Raw genomic sequence first — 12,948 nt, 5'->3', positions numbered from 1 at the left:
TGGTTCTCAGACTGGGGTTCCAGGATCCCAGAGGAACTAAGAATATCCCAGGAGAGTTTAAACATTTGTATTTTCTTTCTTTTTTTTTTATTATTTTTTTTTATTGAGTTATTGATAGGTTACAATCTTGTGAAATTTCAATTGTACATTAATGTTTGTCAGTCATGTTGTAGGTGCACCACTTCACCCTTTGTGCCCACCCCCCACCCCACCTTTCCCCTGGTATCCACTAAACTGTTCTTGGTCCATAGTTTTAAATTCCTCATATGAGTGGAGTCATACACAGATTATCTTTCTCTTGCTGGGCTTATTTCACTTAACATAATTCTCTCAAGGTCCATCCATGTTATTGCAAACGGAATGATTTTGTTCTGTTTTGCAGCTGAGTAGTATTCCATTGTATATATGTACCACATCTTCTTTATCCATTCGTCTGTTGATGGGCACTTAGGTTGCTTCCACGTCTTGGCTATTGTAAACAGTGCTGCAATAAACATTGGGGTGCACAGGGCTTTTGGGATTGCTGTCTTCAGGCTCTTTGGATAAATACCCAGTAGTGGGATGGCTGGATCGTATGGTACTTCTATTTTTAGTTTTTTGAGGAATCTCCATACTGTTTTCCATAGTGGCTGCACCAGTTTGCATTTCCACCAGCAGTGTATGAGGGTTCCTTTTTCTCCACAACCTCTCCAACATTTGTTGCTATTAGTTTTAGATATTTTTGTCATTCTAACGGGTGTAAGGTGATATCTTAGTGTAGTTTTGATTTGCATTTCCCTGATGATCAGCAATGATGAGCATCTTTTCATGTGCCTATTGGCCATCAGTATATCTTCTTTGGAGAAATGTCTGTTCATGTCTCCAGCCCATTTTTTGATTGGGTTGTTTGATGTTTTGTGGTTGAGTTGCGAGAGTTCTTTATATATTAAGGATATTAAGCCTTTGTCAGATACATGACTTGCAAATATAAACGTTTGTATTTTCACTTCAATAATAATCTTCAAACACATTTACATAAACATATTTGGCTGGGTCATCTGGATGGACACCTTATAACTGAATACTGCTCATAATTTCAGCGACTTTTTTGCCCTTGGGTTTCTCACCTTTTTTTGGTGTCTAGAAGTGCTCTCTAATTGTCATTGGCTAGTGAAGAAAGAACAGATGCTCTTCCATAAGTTGCATAAGAACGGGTCACAAACCCAAATATGACAGGGGCTTAAACAAATGAGTACAGCTTGGGGAGTGGTGTAGGGGGCAAACTAGAAGCCCAGGCTCAGGCTAGAGGGGGCCACCGTTCAGCTCCGGACTTTGTGGCCTGCGGGAATGTGGGCCTCGTGGGGCTAGATCTTCCAGCTTTCCAAGAGAAGCTAGAAAGGCAGATTTTGTGTGAAATTCTTAATTCTTCCATAAGAACAACTAAGTGAAAAAAATGAATACTGTGCAGGGCAAATGAAACATATCCCTGGGCTACACACAGCCTCTAGTCCTCCAGTTTACAACGTCGAGACTAGAGAAAAGTGGTAGGCAAGTCAAATCACCAGACAGCAACAGTGGGCTGAGGATATCAAGGTCACAAGAGCCATGACCTGGCAGTCACTAGAAACACACATTTCAAGAAGCTGAATTAATTCCAGCAAAATAACATCATCCATCACATTAATCAATTTTAATTTTGTTGGCTAGTTGGTTTGGGATTTTTTATTTGTAAACTTGCCTTTTAAGAGTGTATTTGGCAATATTTAAGACATGTCCTAATTTAAATAATTCAACTGTGGAGATCTGTAACATATAGTCATTCTTAAGTCTGAGAAATGATGTCCTATCTTATTTGATCTTCATGTAAATCCTTAAGAATATGTATTATTATGTCTATTTTATAGATGAGAAAACTGAGACTTAACGAGGTTAAGTGATCTGCCCAAACTCACACAGCTAATAACAGGCAGAGCTGGGATTTGAACCCAGGTGAGGAGGGACTCCAAAGCCCATGATTTCAACCCTGACTCCCAAATTAACAGCAGTGGACCCTGTTCTCCCCCCTGAGTCCTCTCACCTTCCACTGCCATCTGCTTAGCCAAATCTACACACCCTCAGAATTTAGAGGGGCAGGGGGTCAAGACCTGAGTGTCTGGGATTCAGGCCTCAGAGGAACTCAGAATTCAGACGGGCTTAGGAGGAATCTGTGATCAGAACTGTTTCAACAATCCCTCAGTTACATTGTTGGTCACTGTGGTTTTTGTCAGCTGGCCTGGGAAGGGAATCCAACCAACATTTACAATCTTGTTTTTATGGATAAATATTGTGCAAGTGCCATTCAACCTTTGGAACCAGCTCAATGTCATCTAAACTGGCCGCTTCAGGATCAGGTCTGTGGTTGGGGAGGAATCTGCTGAGAAGGTGGTATGTTCGCATCCCTTATGGGCGGAGTAGCTTTCTCTCTGTTCCGTGTCACTCCCCGCAGTCCTGGCTCGTCTGCTACTGTATGACTGACAGCCTGGACTGTGAAAGGGTAAGGACAGGTTCATCAGCACACCCGCGGCCGCGGGACCTGAGAGAGATACCTGCTGAAAGACAGGACGCGAGGCCCGGGAAAAACTGGCAGGGAAATGCCATAAAATGTCAACTGTGGTTGTCTCAGTGGTTGCTGCATTATGGGAGATTTAATTTGTCTTCTTTATACTTTTCTACAATATCAAAACAATATATTGCTTTTGATATAAAGAAAAATTATTTTTGGATGAAAGAAAAAGGAATTTATGAAAAAAACCTCTCCTGACTGTGGGGAAGGAGCACTATTGCCACACACGGCCATCTGTTACCTCCTCCTAAGTGTCCCACGGCGTGAGAAGACAATAGGAGTCACAGATTGGATTTGGAGTAAAATGTGGGCAATGGTGACAGCTGGCCCTGTTCCGAGGCACGTGGTGAAGGTGTCGGTGGCGAGCTCTTCTTTGTTTCCTCCCCATTGACTCATCTCCAGCTCTGAGCACTTATCCTCCCCCTGCCCCCAAGCCCAGGCCCCTCCCCTCCCTCCAGCGACTGGCACAAGAACAAGCTTCTGTGGCCCGAAAAAATTAAAGCGGGGCCTGCTCCTTAATCCACGGTGGTTGTCCTGGGGACGTGGCCCCTTGTGCCATCTGCTGCTGCCGCTAGTGTCAGTTCGGCACCCTTGGTGGCACTTCTTTACGCTGGCTGCCATAGGGTGAGCATATGGGGCGCCTCCCCACTGCCCCCAGGCCCCCTCCAAACCCTTTGCTGCAATCAATGGCTCCTTCTCCCAGATATTAACATAGCTTTCCACTGGGCGCCCCTCTCCCCAACCCACGCACCCCAAATCCACAACCCCCATCTCCTTCCCAGCACTGGGGCTGCAACCTCTCCCAGCCCTTCAAAGGCCTCATCTCAAAATCCGAGGCTCCACCCCTCTGCCCCAACCCTTCTCCATTTTGGGTAACTCCCCACCCTCCCTGGATGGACGAAGAACGACCAAATAAAGACCTGGGTGGGGGCTATCTTTTCAGCAGCCTTTAAAACACAGAAAAGCCGGCCATCCTCCCTGGGAGAAGGGGGCACAGAAATGAAGAACAGAAAAGCTTGGCTCTTTGCTGTGAAGGAAGAGGAGGAAATTGCTGTTTTATTCTTTTGCTCAGGAATTTAAAGCAGCAAAATAAATCACTAACTGGGTGTTTATATATAAACCAAATATGCAACAAGATAAATTATGCCAACTGCCCAGGTGTGTCTGGGGTATGGTGGGGCGAGGGGACCATTGCCTCTTCCCCACATTTTCTTCCAATGCCGCGCCCCTTCAACAATCTTAACTGTAGTAAAATACACGTAGCATCAAATTTACCATCTTAACCATGTTAAAATTTACAGTTCCCTGGGGCTGGCCCCGTGGCCGAGTGGTTAAGTTTGTGCATTCTGCTGCAGGCGGCCCAGTGTTTCGTTGGTTCAAATCCTGGGCGCGGACATGGCACTGCTCATCTAAACCACGCTGAGGCAGCATCCCACATACCACAACTAGAAGGACCCACAATGAAGAAGATACAACTATGTACCGGGGGGCTTTGGAGAGAAAAAGGAAAAAATAAAATCTTAAAAAAAAAAAGTTTACAGTTCCATGGCATTAAGTACATTTACACTTTTGTGCAACCTTCATCACCATCCATTTCCACAACCTTTTCATCTTCCCAAACTGAAACTCTATGCCTGTTAAACACGACTCCTCATTCCCTTCCTCCAGCCCCTGGCAACCACCATTCTACTTTCTGTCTCCATGAATTCGACTACTCTAAGTATCTCATATAAGAAGAATCACACAGTATTTGTCTTTTTGAGACTGTTTTATTTCACTTAGCATAATGTCCTGATGGTTCATCCACGTTGTAGTATGGGTCAGAATTTCTTTCCTTTTTTTTTTTCTGCTGAGGAAGATTAGCCCTGAGCTAACATCTGTTGCCAATCTTCCTCTTTTTTTTTTTTTGCTTGAGGAGGATTAGCCCTGAGCTAACATCTGTGCCAATCTTCCTCCTCTTTATATGTGGGTCACTGCCACAGCATGGCTAATGAGTGGTGTAGGTCTGCACCCAGGATCTGAACCTGCAAACCTGGGCCACCAAAGCAGAGTGTACTGAACTTAACCGCTATGCCACTGGGCTGGCTCCCAAATTTCCTTCCTTTTTAAAGCTGAATAGTAATCCATTGTATGTATGAATCACATTTTGTTTATCCACTCCTCCATCAATGGACATGGCTGGTTGCTTCCACCTTTTGGCTATTGTGAGTAATGCTGCTATGAATATGAATGTATGAATATTCTTTGGGTCCTTGCTTTCCATTGTTTTTGGTTCCGACAACTTTTCTGAAGGTCGTATGTTGACATAACGGTCATTAAGTCTATGCTGAAGATCACAGGGTAAAATTAAGACAGTGAGATGCAGAGAAGCTGGTCCAAGGGCAGTTCTTTTTCACGCTCACTCCTTGGCTGGTGGTGGCAGTCCAGTGAGCTCGTCCTGCCTCTGACAGTGAATTTCTCAGTGCCAGGGTTCACCCAGATAACTCAGTGAACATGGCAAATAAGAACACTAAGAAAAGAGAAAGAGTTTGTCTAGGAGTGGATTCAGGTGACTTCTCCCTGATTAAGGCAATCTTGATGGATTCCTGTTTGAAGATCAAATGTTGACCATGCCTCTCCAGGGCCCAGGCTATGATTCTGGCTTGTCACCTTCAGGGCAGTGTGACCTCAATCAGAGCAGGAGGAAGATTCACTGAGGCATAAATACAAGACAGGAAAAAAGACATTAGCTATCTTCACACCTTGACTGCCCCACCCCAAAGAGGGCCATGGTTTCAATAAATGTCTCTAGACTTCTTTTTTAAAAAAAAAATCTCCTGTCTTTTTTGTCAAATCGACTTATTAAAGCATTTTTAATAGCTTCAGCATTAACAAAAAGTGGAGCCAAGGTTTTTTTCTATTTTTGTTTTTAAAGAACTAAATCAGTCATCTGAAATGTGAAAGGTGCTGACTTACTGAAACCCTGCAGGGGGTTTCCTGAGAGGCTTTGCTTTTCAGCAAAGAACCAGGGCCAAGTGAGGGGCCAGGGATCTTTGGAGCCAAACAGTAACGTGGCTGTTACTTGGGATGCAAGATTAAAAGTCAATTCAACTTGGGGGTAAAGTCTTATGCATTTTATTTTTATATGAAAGTAAACAGGGATGTATTATAGAGAAGACGACAAACTTTCCATTCAGAAGACTAAGAGGAAATTGAAACTTAAAGTAAGCCAGTTGGGTCATGGGCCCTTGTACTTGGGGACATGTGTTTACTCTTACCTGCACTTCTGGCAACTTCATAGGGAAACGTTTGAGAAGGTACGGTGCAGCCCTGGCCTCTCAACATCATGACTTTCAGCTTCAGCTCTGTGTTAGTCAGTATGGTAACCACTGTAACAAGCAAGCTCCAAATCTCAGTGGTTTAACACAGCAAAGTTTAAATTTTCAGTGACATTGCAGTGCAGTGAAGAAGCGGGTGTGGTACGGTATGAGAGACTGCTCCATGCAGTCATTCAGGGATCCAGGCTCCTTCCATCTTGTGGCTCTTCATATCACCTGGGGTTTCAGAGTCCTCCACTGGGTCCTCTACAACCAGCCAGCAGATGAATGAAGAGAGAGGGTGTAGAGGATCTCACAGAAGTTTCTGGGAACCATGCCTGTAAGCGGCATCCATCACTCCCACTCACATTACATTGGCCAAGACTAGTCACATGGTCCCTAGATGCAAGGGGCTTGGGAGATGTCATCTAGCTGTGCCCACCGGTGGGGAAGAGCACAAAGTATTTAACATTTCAGTTCGTTATCTCTGGAGAGAGCATATAATGGCCTGCTCATAAATCCACACCACGTTCCTGGTCAGCCTGTGGGTGTTTATCAAAGGCTCCTGTTCTCAAAGCTGTCAGGCCTCATGAAGCCAGACAGAAGCCGAATTTTCTGCAGAGGTAGGGAAAGTGGCCCCTCCCAGTTCTGTGACATATTGTCACCTGGTGGAGTGAGGAGGGACTAAGCAGCATTGTTTGGGCATCTCGCTTTTCTCCTGCACCTTACAATCTTACCCCAGTATCACAGGTCACTTTATAAGAGCAATTTCTCCAGCTTTTGTTGTTAACCCCTTTCTCTTAGAAGGGTTCTGAAATTGTCCATGAAACCAGAGAGAGGCACAGCCACCCACCTCCTGTCTCTTGGCCAGGAACTCTCCAACCACCTCTCCCTCTCAGTCAAGTGCAAGATTCCAGGCCATTCGAAGAAACCAAATCTTTGGACCTATCTGCCTCAGCAGGCCACCAAACAAAGCAGGACAAGTCTGAAGTGCCTTGTTTAGGCTTAACTTAATTAGTCATCTATTTAATTGTCTGTAATTTCCTCAGTTATAGATGGAGAAAAAAATGAATGACTACCTGAAGGTGGCAAAAATCAAATGAGGTGGATGAAAACTCAGCAGCAGCATAAAGAGCAGCCTGACTGAGCTTGGTGGCCACATAATGACAGCGAGAGTAATAGGAGTTGAGAACAAGACAGGTTTTGGCATGGAGGACCCAGGGGAAAGGGCTGATGTTAGAGACGCTCCTTAGGAAACAGCAGCCAGCCTGCTGAGAGGTGGAATGTATCGGAGATCTTGGCAAAGGGACTCCTATTGAATCTGAACTTGTTTGGGATCCTTTGAAAATACTGGTGTTAATCCAAGGCTATTATTACCCCCGCATTTTCATTTCCTCTTCTCTCTTATGTTTATATTTGTTGTTGCCCACACTAGTCCTGAATGGTTTACCTGCCATTCTACATACAAGCAACACGAATATTTTTAACCACAGTGAGATCACATCCTAACATTATTAATAGGCCTTTTGTTCATTTTGAGTGAGAGGAAAAATTCTCCAGTTCTTCACGTAGATCTTAACTGGGCTTGAATAGAAAAATAATTTTATTTTCTCCTTTAATATATATTAAGCATCATATCACGCTAACATCTCCCTGGGGGCTCACGTGATTTGGATGGAGCGGTGGATGGAGGGAACATCCACCCACAAAGATCCCTCTTTTCCTCCTTTGCCTTTTATTGTTCTCCTTCCACACCACTTTCCCCCAGAGAAAGTCGCCTCATGGGTCAGTCAAAATTCACAATGGAACCTTTCTGAAATGGCCACATGGAGTCTGCCCTCTTGCTCCATGGCAGATCTGTCAACGAGCAGTTGGTCCCTTTTCCTCACCTATATAATGAAGCTTATGATTTATCACAAACTTGGTCCAAAGCCTAATTCCTGTTCATAAAACCCCATCATCTTTGGATGAACTATGTTCTCTGAGGGCCAAGATTATAATGAAACACAGGCTTGACAGTTCGCAATGGTGGGAATTAGGAAATATAGGAGATGCTGTCTTCAAGAGTGAACAAAGACAGAACACCCAGCGTTACTGCTTCTGAGCTGTTGGTGGAGGTGGGCTCCTTTTATACACTATGCTCCCATTTCCAAGCCTGGATCCTCATATGTTTACTGAACAACTCGTCTTGGGATCAGTCCAATGTCCTTATTTCAGATCTTTCAAAACTACCTCTTCTAAGAAGTTCACTAAAATTAAGTGGAAGCGAAGTAATGATTTTTCTTCCGTAGTCTGCTGCCTTGGAACAGTTTCTCACCTCTTAGTACCAAAACTGGAACCAGCTATTTACTTCATTCATCTCCAGATGGGTTCCTTTGTCTATAAACGTGTTATTGTGCCATTTTCTAGAACATAAATGGCAGAAGACATCAGACAGAACTGGCACCAAAGATATTAAAGAAGAGGGACTTTGCCTCATTGAACTTTGTGTGTTCTGTAGGGCCCAGGGCACAGTAGGTGCCAAACATTAGGTGGGTGAATTAAGTTACTAATGAACAGGCCACCCGAAAAGACTCCGAGATGCTTCAGGTGATCCCCAGCATCTTTTAGGGCTAATGAAGACTGCCTGTGTTTCAAAAAAGAAAGCATAAAAGAATCAACTTGGATCTTGGACAAATGGTAACAAAGCCAGACAACTCCAGCTCTGAAATGAGCAGTGGCAATAATCCAGCCATTGATTTCTTATCTGGACATTTACAGGAATGATGAGATGCTGTCTTGATAGTGATTCTAAATTGCTGCTTCTTAGTCACTTAGCTTCTACAAGATAATATTTTTTCTAACCCGAACCACAACGGTCAGAACCACAGAACAATGTACTGTGACAAGAGAAGTGTGCACTGCCATAGCATTTCTCAAAGTGTGTTCCACTCAGCAGTAGTCCCAGGAGTTATCAGTGTCCCAAAGTGTTCGGGGCCCAGTGAATTAGTCAACATCACATATTACAACCCCATTTCAGGCATTACAACATACAGTTGTATATTAAAGACTCTGAGAAGTGGACCTGCTAAAGATATTTCATCACAGATCCTATTTTCCTATACCATCTATTCCTTTTGCACAGTACCCACTTTAAGAAAGACATCTCTGCCTAAAGTTTATTGATAGCCTTTTCATGCATGTGCAGCAGGAAGTTGCAACCTACAATATGTTTGTGCCAGAAATGGCATGCAGGCCCTTGGCTACCAACACACTTTCCCTTCTTCTCCTGCAAGGTGACCCTGACCATCTGCCATAGGAGTTACACTGAGCCACTTAGCTTGCAGGCAAAGGTTGGCAGGTAGGTCAGAAGAACCAGACCAGGAGGAGCTGAAAGTGGGAACTTCAGGCATAGTCTTGCAAAGGCTGGCAACTGTGGGGTAGAGCCGCCAACGCCCAGCTTGCGTTGAGTGTGCACTCATTCCTAGAGACACAGCAATGTGCTGTTGGTCTTGGATGGGCTCTTGGTGGGTCGTAGGGATGGGTGACAGCCCTAGAAGCACATCTGACACTTAGGTCAGTGGCAGATCAGAGTCTGCATGTTTCCTATGAATATTGGCTTTGAAGGCATATTCTTAGTATTTGCTATTACTTTGAAATATGTCCACAACCCAGCAGACTAGATGGGGAAATGTGCAGTTTTCTTTACAAAATGCAAATAGTCTCAGGGGTTATTCAGGCTTCCAGGGCAAAAATATGTAGCAGATGTTGGTGTGTGAAACGGGTCTCCCAATCCTGATGGCAGGAAGCTACAGTGTCCCACTCAGTCGCCGCGTTGTGGTTTTCCTGGTGTGGTCACGTGCTGGTCTGATGTGTTTTCTGATGCCTTCCTCCCCTCCTCTCCATTCTTCCACCCTGTGTCCTTTCCCCATCAGTCAGCCTGACACCCAGCTTGCCTCAGAGATGAGGAGACACTGCAGAGAGATGAGGAGACACTGAAGAAACTGAGAAATAGATTAAAAAGTCAGTTTTTGGCTTTTGGTTTTCAAAAGCTTAAGCCTCAGGTATAACAAGAAGAACCCAGAGCATGAAAAATAGATTTGGAAGAAAACCTGATGAAGGGACATAATTTACCCCCATCCCTACTGCCTCACCCAAACTGGAATTTTCCCAGTCTGGGAAAGGAGGGCAGAGAGGAAGGGGCAGGTGGACACTGATGGGTCCTGGAGGTGCGCTGTGCCCTGTTCTCCACTCTAGACTTCAGAGAGGACGAGGAGATGATGGCAGAATCCAGAAGGTGGGAGGGAATGCAGTGTGTAGATTTGTGGAAGTGGCAAGATGGCAAAGAAAATGTTTGCAGATTTTACCGAGTTCTCTGTGAGAGCCAGTGAGTCTCAGGCATGGTATTAAACTCACACAGAGAGAGCAGGGATGGGAGGAAACAAATGGTCACTCAGCGGTGAATCGACAACCAACACAACAAACAAACCACAACCCAGCAATCCACAGGGGCGCAGAGGCCCCGCTTGGGCCCCCTGAGAGATGATTCAGGCAGGTCTGAACAATAAAGCATAGCTGGACCTGGACCCCTTCCAGACCTCTGGCCCTGGAAATTGGTACTGGCTTCCTTGTCCCTCACTGTCCCCTAGCCCAGATCCTGGTCAGTGCCAACACGGACAGACGCCCATGGAGACCAGATGTGACTCTCACATATTGGTACGACACAATTCCTCAGGTCCTCAGATGATCTCGAAGGAAGGGGTCGGGGGAGAGGAGGGAAGACTGCGTTACTGAGATTCAGTTTCTGAATCTCAAAAACAAAGTTTTATTTCATGCATATTTGTGTTTGTGGGCTAAGATTTGTGCTTAATATGCTAGAACAGACAGCAATTTAATCTTAAATTATATGATTAGTTCTATGCTGACAAGTTTTCATTTATCACGCTGAATAGTGACAGAAAAAAGATCATAGCCTCACAAAGCTCAGAAACAGACACACATACACATAACACACACACAGACATACATACACAGGTAAACACACAATCCCTACACATATGTACAAACACAAACACACTAGAGACACAGATACATACAGAATCTCACACTCATAGACACATACACCACACAGACACACAATATATACACATACACACACAAACACACACAACACCCACATGCATGTGTACACAGACACATCCCACGCATACACACCCTACACACAGACATTTCCTCCTTTAAACCTTCTTAGCTTGTCTATACCACCCATAGCCTGAGGTTTCCTCACCATTCGAAGTGTTGTGGGCATTAGTTAGCACTGACCACAGAGGGGTGAAATAGTGTCACATGTCTTTGACTATCCAAATCAGATTCCATCTGCTCTAGGGCAGAGGACTTCTCGGTCTCCACTCCTACCACAGAGACTGATCTTGTTTCCCTCCCCTCGTGTCCATACTCTCCATCCCTCCCTAACTTTTAGCTTTACACATAGACATAGGCGTGGCCGACACCCCTTTTGGACCACGTCAGCACCCTAGGGATGATGAGAAGACAATATGGGAGGAGCTCGAACCCCTGACAACTTTACAGGGCCAGCCTGCTACACCAACATGAACTGTCACATGAAAAAGAGAAATTCTCTCATTTAAGGTATTGTTATTTAGGGTCTCTGTCAAAGCTGCTAATGATATATCTCAATTAATACCATATTCGAGGTGTTTGAGTTTTAAAGCCCTTTTGAGAACAAGAAAAACTGTGGGCCTACATAAGATGGAGAGTCAGAACTGAAACCTCCTCATAAAACGGTAGCGCCATAAGGGCCACACACTAAGGAACTGGTTAGCTAGGATACAATCCACTCAGCGGCAAAGGGAGTTGACAAAGGAAGTTGTCTGTCTGTGACTTGACTCTGGACGGGGAAGCATTATCCCTAACTCCACTTCCATCTGGGCTTTAAATTTACACGGCTTCATGGTCGGATAAAAGAAAAGAACACAAAACTTGGTCCTAAGCCTGTGACACTCCTGAGACATCAGGTAGAGTCAAAGGCAGAACCACCCTGGAGGGACGCATCTTCAACCCAAACCACGCAGAGAGCCCCGCTGAAGCGAGACTACGAAACCCACAGCAAAATGATCCACCAAGAGTAGGAGTCGGTCAGCAGAGCAAAACGCTCAGGAAAGGCTCCAGGTCTCCATTCCTCACTACTTTCCGACGCTCTCTGCCCAAGCCCATGGAGACCCTCATGCCAGTCTTAGGGCACAGGGACCTTTGTGAAACTAGGAACCCCGATGTCCAGGCTCCCGCCTCTGAGTGCAGCAGGCACACGCCCCTCTAAGGTCCTGCTGTTGATCCAAGGAACTCAAAGGGCGCGTGGCGTGTCCCTCTTTGCACTGCAGGCTGCAGGCCCCTTTCCTGTCTTGGGAGAAAATTTCACACACATACACATGTACACACACAATCACATTTGGACAATTCAACTCTCCCAGGACTCAAAGCCTTTTTGCCATTCAGAGGGGAAGCATGGAAAAGAACAAACCCTTCCACGCTCATTCTTCTGCAGTAGACCTAAAACAAAAAGCGGTATCTCAACAGATTATCCTGTAACCAAAGAAGGTATTTTCAGACGCTTTGGAAAGGAGACACTCTTGTATCATTATTAGTGTGGACAGAGAAGTGAGTTCTGAATTGGAGGTTCTTGTCACCTCTTCCAAGAAGATATCCCAGGCCCTCTGGTGGTGCTTAGGTAACATTCAATAAAAAAAGAAAAGTAGTCAATATTTACCGAGTATTTACATTGTTCCAAGCACTTTACATGTAGATCTCATTTCAACCTCCCAACAATTTTATGAGGTTGGTGAAATTATTATCTTCTTTTTACAGATGGGAAAACTGAGGCACAAGAAGATTAAACAAGTCATCTGAAGTCACACAGGAAGCAACAGAATTGGGATTCAAATCTCTACAATCAGATTTCAGAGCCTGCCTGTCTGGGTTTGTGTTCCCCCAAAGTAGACCCTTGAGAGAAGGATTTGGGTGCGAATGTTCTGTCTGGGAGGTGATTCCAGGAAGTCCAGGAGAGGGGGTGGGGAA

General features: G+C 44.8%; 1 long non-coding RNA gene across 1 annotated transcript; it reads right to left on the bottom strand.

The window, feature by feature from the left end:
* Nucleotides 1–4,330: 4,330 nt before the first annotated feature.
* LOC139045411 (uncharacterized) lies at nt 4,331–12,731 on the bottom strand. The gene is made up of 2 exons (XR_011503748.1): nt 5,839–12,731; nt 4,331–5,273 (listed from the first exon to the last, which is right to left on the bottom strand). It is a non-coding gene; the product is annotated as an uncharacterized lncRNA (long non-coding RNA).
* Nucleotides 12,732–12,948: the final 217 nt, after the last annotated feature.

The sequence above is a fragment of the Equus asinus genome, chromosome 1 (assembly GCF_041296235.1).
Source record: "Equus asinus isolate D_3611 breed Donkey chromosome 1, EquAss-T2T_v2, whole genome shotgun sequence".
Lineage (NCBI taxonomy): Eukaryota > Metazoa > Chordata > Mammalia > Perissodactyla > Equidae > Equus > Equus asinus.
Note: the sequence above shows the minus strand (reverse complement) of the source record. Positions and strands in the feature narration are given on the sequence as shown.